Consider the following 6,209-nt stretch of genomic DNA (forward strand, 5'->3'; position numbering starts at 1 on the left):
CACAGGGACTTTGAAGCACTAACTTACATGCATGCTGATCTTGGAATAAATTGACGATAGCAAAGATTCCATCTTTGACGACGCCACATAAATGGAATAGGTACTAGCTAGCTTAATAGTTAATATTTGCGGACTAGCTCTGCATATTCAGCTAGTGTGTGTGCGCGATTGACTGGATTAACCTCACGTCAGTTACGTGCATTGAGTACCTTTCAGACAGTAGATACGACCTCTACGTTACCTCGCAAGCTAAGGAACTGGCAGTGGATCAAACCATTGTGAGGCAAAGGGTGGGGGGGGGGTCGCAATCTTTTGAAACTTAAAAACGAGCTTGAGTGCATTTCCCTCAAAATGTAGACAGTACATTCAGCATTTGTTTTTAGTCTAGGAGACTGTTAATGTCTGTAGTCCATTAGGGCCCTGTAAAATCCCTTCGAAGTTTTGCCTGATTCCCCCCCAAATTCCCCCTTTACATTTCGTCCCTGTTTCTGCAGGTTTTCGCTCTCAAAAGTATACCTTTGTAATAGAACATCCAATCGTGTTATATTTCTATGTCCACGACAATGTTTAAACCCTACCAGGAGAAAAAAAGACATTTTGATTTTGGGGTGGTGTTACCCTTTAAACGCAAGTGATGATACCATCTGTACTGTGCGGGATGGAGGGAGTGTGAATTGTCTGATGAAGTGTTTTGATGTGTATGGGAGAGCTTCTGGGGCAAGGTGAATGTTGAAAAATCTCTAATGTTATGTGCTCCTGATACGGTTGTGTCTACATTTAACATTCCTTTTAAGACTGCTACGGAACATTTGAGAATTTTGGGTGTGAATATTGGGGTAGAGGAGCGGGAGGCGAGGGACTTTACTTGGACAGGGGTGATTAATAAAATTAAGTCGACTTTGAATTACTGGAAACAAAGGAAATTAAAATTGAGGGGGAAAGTGGTGGTGGTGAATGCTCTGTTGATGTCAAAATGTGTCTATACTTTAGGGGTTCTGGACATGCCTGTATGGGCTCTGAAGGAAATTAATAATGTAGTGTCTGGTTTCCTGTGGGGTGGGAAGGGTGTGAAGATTGCTCATGATGTGATGATAGCAGATTATGATAGGGTTGGGTTGAGATTAGTAGATCTGGAGGTTAAGTTAAAAGCCATGCTGGTTAAGAGAGTGAAACGGTTTTTGTATGGGGAGGAGGGTCAGGGGTGGAAGGAGTTTTTTAGGCATTGGTTGCATAGGAGTGGAGGATGCGGTGACTATGGGTTGTTAATGTGTCTAAAGCCTAGCATGTATGCAGAGGTGCCTGCATTTTATCAGGTGTCCAGGGCCTGGGCTGAGTTTTTACCGCAGGTTAGCTATGAGTGTGACTCTATTGGGATGATTTTGAATCTACCGGTTTTTATGAACCCATTGCTGAAATCTGAGGGAAAGATGCTGGAGAGTAAGGTGCTTATGAGGGCAGGTATGATAAGAGTGAGGGACTTTAGGTATGAGGTGGTGCCGGGGTTCCTGCCTGATCAGGCGATCTTAGATACTGTCTGGGGTGTTGATGAGGATGTCAGGAAAGGGACGGTGTTGAGAATGTATGAGAGGATAAAGAGTGTTTTCCAGGGAGTGGGTGAGGCTGCTGGACAATCACTTGAGTAATGGGGTTTTAGAGACCTTGCCTGAGATGCAGGTGAAATGTGGGGAGTCTGTGCAATCCTTATCCTCTACCCAGGTGAGGGCCTTCTACTGGGCTCTTACCAGGAAGGTCAAGGCGCCTGCATCTGAGAAAGTGTGGAGGCAAGTGTTTCCAGGGTTGGATGTAGAGCGGTTGTGGGAGAATATGGTAGTGAGGCTCAACAGTCACATTTTGATTTTATGTTGAGGCACAATCGGGTTTTTACCAAGGTGGTGTTACATCAGGTAGACAGGTCAGTGTCTCGTGTATGTAGAGTTATGGATGAAAATCTGATGCACATGATGTTTGAGTGTGTTGATGTAGCTGGGTTCTATGTGAGGTTGAGGGACATGTTAGAAAGGTACTGGGGAGTAGAGTTAATAGGAGGGGTAGATTGGAGGTGTTTGGTATTGTTTGGAGTGTGTCAGCATGTGAGGGGGGTGAATATTGACTTATTTAATTTTATGCTGCCACATTGCAAGGTATGCTGTATATTCGAGGAGGAACTTGGCAAGGTTTGAGGGTGACAGTGTGGAAGGTGTTTGAAGGTTTGGTCAGGAAGGATGTGGGATTTATGCATAGGTCTAGGATTGTGGATTCATTGCTGTGGGGGAGGATGGTGGTTTGGTGTATTGGTTTTGATGTGCAAAGTTTTGGGGAGATATCATTAACAATCTTGAAAGCATTGTTTTGAGAATTTCTTAGATTTTATTTGATAGGGGGTTGCTTTGAACCTCTATTTTTGTGGAATTTGTTTTATCTTAGTCTTGCATGCAATGTTTGTATGTAGTTGGTTTTGGTATTTTTATTTCTTTGGGTTTTTTGATTTGATAGGGGGTGAATTGTTTACCTGCCTATGTTGTTTAGTCGTGTTGATTGAATTGGTTTTTGCAAATTGAATTGAAAATATTGTCAAATAAGATTTTCATAATAAAAAATACAATTTAAAAAAATACGTCCGATCTCGTCCATTCTCGGAAGCTAAGCAGGGTCGGGCCTGGTTAGTACTTGGATGGGAGACCGCCTGGGAATACCAGGTGCTGTAAGCTTTTTGCTCCAGTAGAGGGTTCTCTTGTGTCATGCATGGAGCAGAGCAACTGCCTTTTATTTATGGCCCTAATAATATTGTGTCTTTTTATTGGACTAAATGCAGTTTGTTAGTGCTTCCCTGCCCTGATCAAATCAAATCAAATATTGGACAGTGCGTTTCCCTCAAAATGTAGGCAGTACATTCAGCATTTCTTTTTAGTCTAGGAGACTGTCAATGTCTGTTGTCCATTAGGGCCCAGTAAAATCCCTTCAATGTTCGGGCTTGGTTAGTACGTGTATGGAAGACTGCCTGGGAATACCAAGTGCTGTAAGCTTTTTGTCCAATGAAATGCACTGCAAGCAAATAGTGTAGTTTGTGTAGACAATAGCAGCAGGAAATAAATTATCAATTTTTCCCATTCTATATTGTTTTATTTTCAATACAAATGGACTTTAATTTAAGCGCTTTCATATGCTTCTGAAATAGGCCACATGATAGAACTTGAGATGAAATTCAGTTCTTGCAAGATGAGATTACTGTTTCACCACTGTTCCTGCCAATGTGAGTGGCCTTATTGTTGATAGTGGATGAGAATAGACAAACACCAATACCTCAATCAAATCCATACAATAGGCTATGCCCATAATGTCAAGCTGATCAATAATATATTCTCCCTATCCCAGTCTGCTGTCCCCACATGTTTCAAGATGGCCACTATTGTTCCTGTGCCCAAGAAGGCAAAGGTAACTGAACTAAATGACTATCGCCCCGTAGCACTCACTTCTGTCATCATGAAGTGCTTTGAGAGACAAATCAAGAATCGTATCACCTCCACCTTACCTGTAACCCTAGACCCACTTCAATTTGCTTACCGTCCCAATAGGTCCACAGGTGATGCAATCGCCATCACACTGCCCTATCCCATCCGGACAAGAGGAATACATATGTAAGAATGCTGTTCATTGACTATAGTGCAGTATTCAACACCATAATACCCTCCAAGCTCATCATTAAGCTTGAGGCCCTGGGTCTCAACCCCACCCTGTACAATTGGGTCCTGGACTTACTGACGGACCACCCCCAGGTGGTGAAGGTAGGAAACAACATCTCCACTTTGTTGATCCTCAACACTGGGGTCCCACAAGGGTGCGTGCTCAGCCCCCTCCGGTACTCCCTGTTCACCCATGACTGTGTGGCCATGCACTCCAACTCATTCATCAAGTTTGCAGACGACAACAGTAGTAGGCTTGATTACCAACAACGACGAGACAGCCTACAGGGAGGAGGTGAGGTGTCAGGAAAACAACCTCACTCAATGTCAACAAAACAAAGGAGATGATTGTGGACTTCAGGAAACAGCAGAGGGAGCACCCCCCTATCCACATCGACGGGACAGCAGTGGAGAAGGTGGAAAGTTTTAAGTTCCTTTGCGTACACATCACAGATAAACTTAAATGGTCCACCCACACAGACAGTGTGGTGAAGAAGGCCTGACAGTGCCCCTTCAACCTCAGGAGGCTTAAGAAATATGTCTTGTCACCTAAAACCCTCAAACTTTTACAGATGCACAATTGAGAGCATCCTGTCGGGCTGTATCACCGCCTGGTACGGCAACAGCACCGCCCACAACCGCAGGGCTCTTCAGAGGGTGGTGCTGTCTGCACAACGCATCCCCAGGGGCAAACTACCTGCCCTCCAGGACACCTACAGCACCCGATGTCACAGGAAGGCCAAAAAGATCATCAGGACATCAACCACCCGAGCCACTGCCTGTTCACCCTGTTACCATCCAGAAGGCAAGGTCAGTACAGGTGCATCAAAGCTGGGACTGAGAGACTGAAAAACAGCTTCGATCTCAAAGCCATCAGACTGTTAAACAGCCATCACTAACACAGAGAGGCTGCTGCCTACATACAGACTTGAAATCATTGTCCATTTTAATAAATGGATCGCTAGTCACTTTAATAATGTTTACATGTCTTGCATTACTCATCTCATATGTATATACTGTATTTTATACCATCTATTGCATCTTGTCTATGCTGCTCTGTCATTGCCCATCCATATATTTATATGTACATATTCTCATTCATTCCTTTACACTTGTGTAAGGTAGTTGTGGAATTGTTAGATATTACTGCACTGTTGGAACTAGAAGCACAAACATTTCGCTACACTCGCAATATCTGCTAACCATGTATGTGACCAATAAAATTGTATCTCTATAGATAATTAGAATAGGTAAGCCTACTGTAATGTTATAGGGTTGGCATACAGTGCAGAATTCATTAGAAATTGAATCATGAATCACAAAAACATGTTCTTTACATTTTCCACAGTGGTGTAAATCTTGAGGACAGGACAACCTCTGGGTGTTGTTGAGTTCCACCTGGCATACGTTCTGTTCTCTGCTGAGGTCACAGAGCTGAGGAATGCAGTGTGGAGTCTATACAATGAACTGAGACATACAGCTATGCATTTGGGACAGAGAGGCATGGGGACGTGCATAACATTCTGACTCCCACACCTCAGTCCAGCTAGCCAAAATATTTGAATGGAGTTCTGGCTCCAAGCTGGAATCTAATAAGACATTTCACATGTATATAGGAGCGCCATTGACAGGCTATAGCCTAGCCTACATTTCAGTCTCCACTTTGTGTTGCATTGAAGTTGTTACAGGCCTGAAGAGAACATACGTCGCTTTACCATTACAATCTTTTATCAGAAATCAATTGCAGGTTGATTTGAAAGCCAACACAAAGTTCTCTCAGTGTCCACAGAGTCCAGAGCCTTTGCAAGACAGTCTCTTTATGGCCGAGATTAGCGTGTAATCCCCTTTTGTGGAGGGTTAGTGGATTTGGGGGTTGGGAGTAGGGCAGGAAACTAGCCGTTATGTAAAAGCTATTAGCGGTCTGGAAGACAAAGCCCTATTATTGGCCTGAGAGGCGATCCCCAAGGACATTGGGGACTGAGGTGCTCGTTCAGAATTAGGGGGTGGGGGGGGGAGATTTGTCCCTTGATCAGAAATACTAATTTGTTCTATAATACATGTAAAGTAGGATATCTAATATACTGTATGACACAAAAGTTGTCATACTGGCTGTATTTCTGCCTGCTTGAACGGCGAATAGCTCAGATACACAAGAAAACATTAAAATGACCCCGGGAATTGATAGAACATCGCTCAGAGATGCACAAATACGATATAACATCAAAAATGGGTTTCTTTAAGAGGAGGCCATTTTAAGAGTACTGTAGGTCTACATGTGTGACGGTTGTCTACTTTGTACCCTTTAGGATGGATTCTCTCACCATAGTTTGTCAGTTCACATGAATATTGAGAGAGATTAACATGCCCTATTTAATACTACAGACATTAAAACATGGAAGGAGGGCTGGCTGAGACAGCCCTCCAAGTAACAATGCAGGGACACGATGGTATCAATCTATGAAGCCTATTTTATCTAGCCAATATATATCCCACGTTTGCTTGGGCATGTTCTCCATGAGGCTCTTGTAT

This window comes from Salmo salar, chromosome ssa06, assembly GCF_905237065.1.
Source record: "Salmo salar chromosome ssa06, Ssal_v3.1, whole genome shotgun sequence".
In the NCBI taxonomy this organism is placed as follows: domain Eukaryota; kingdom Metazoa; phylum Chordata; class Actinopteri; order Salmoniformes; family Salmonidae; genus Salmo; species Salmo salar.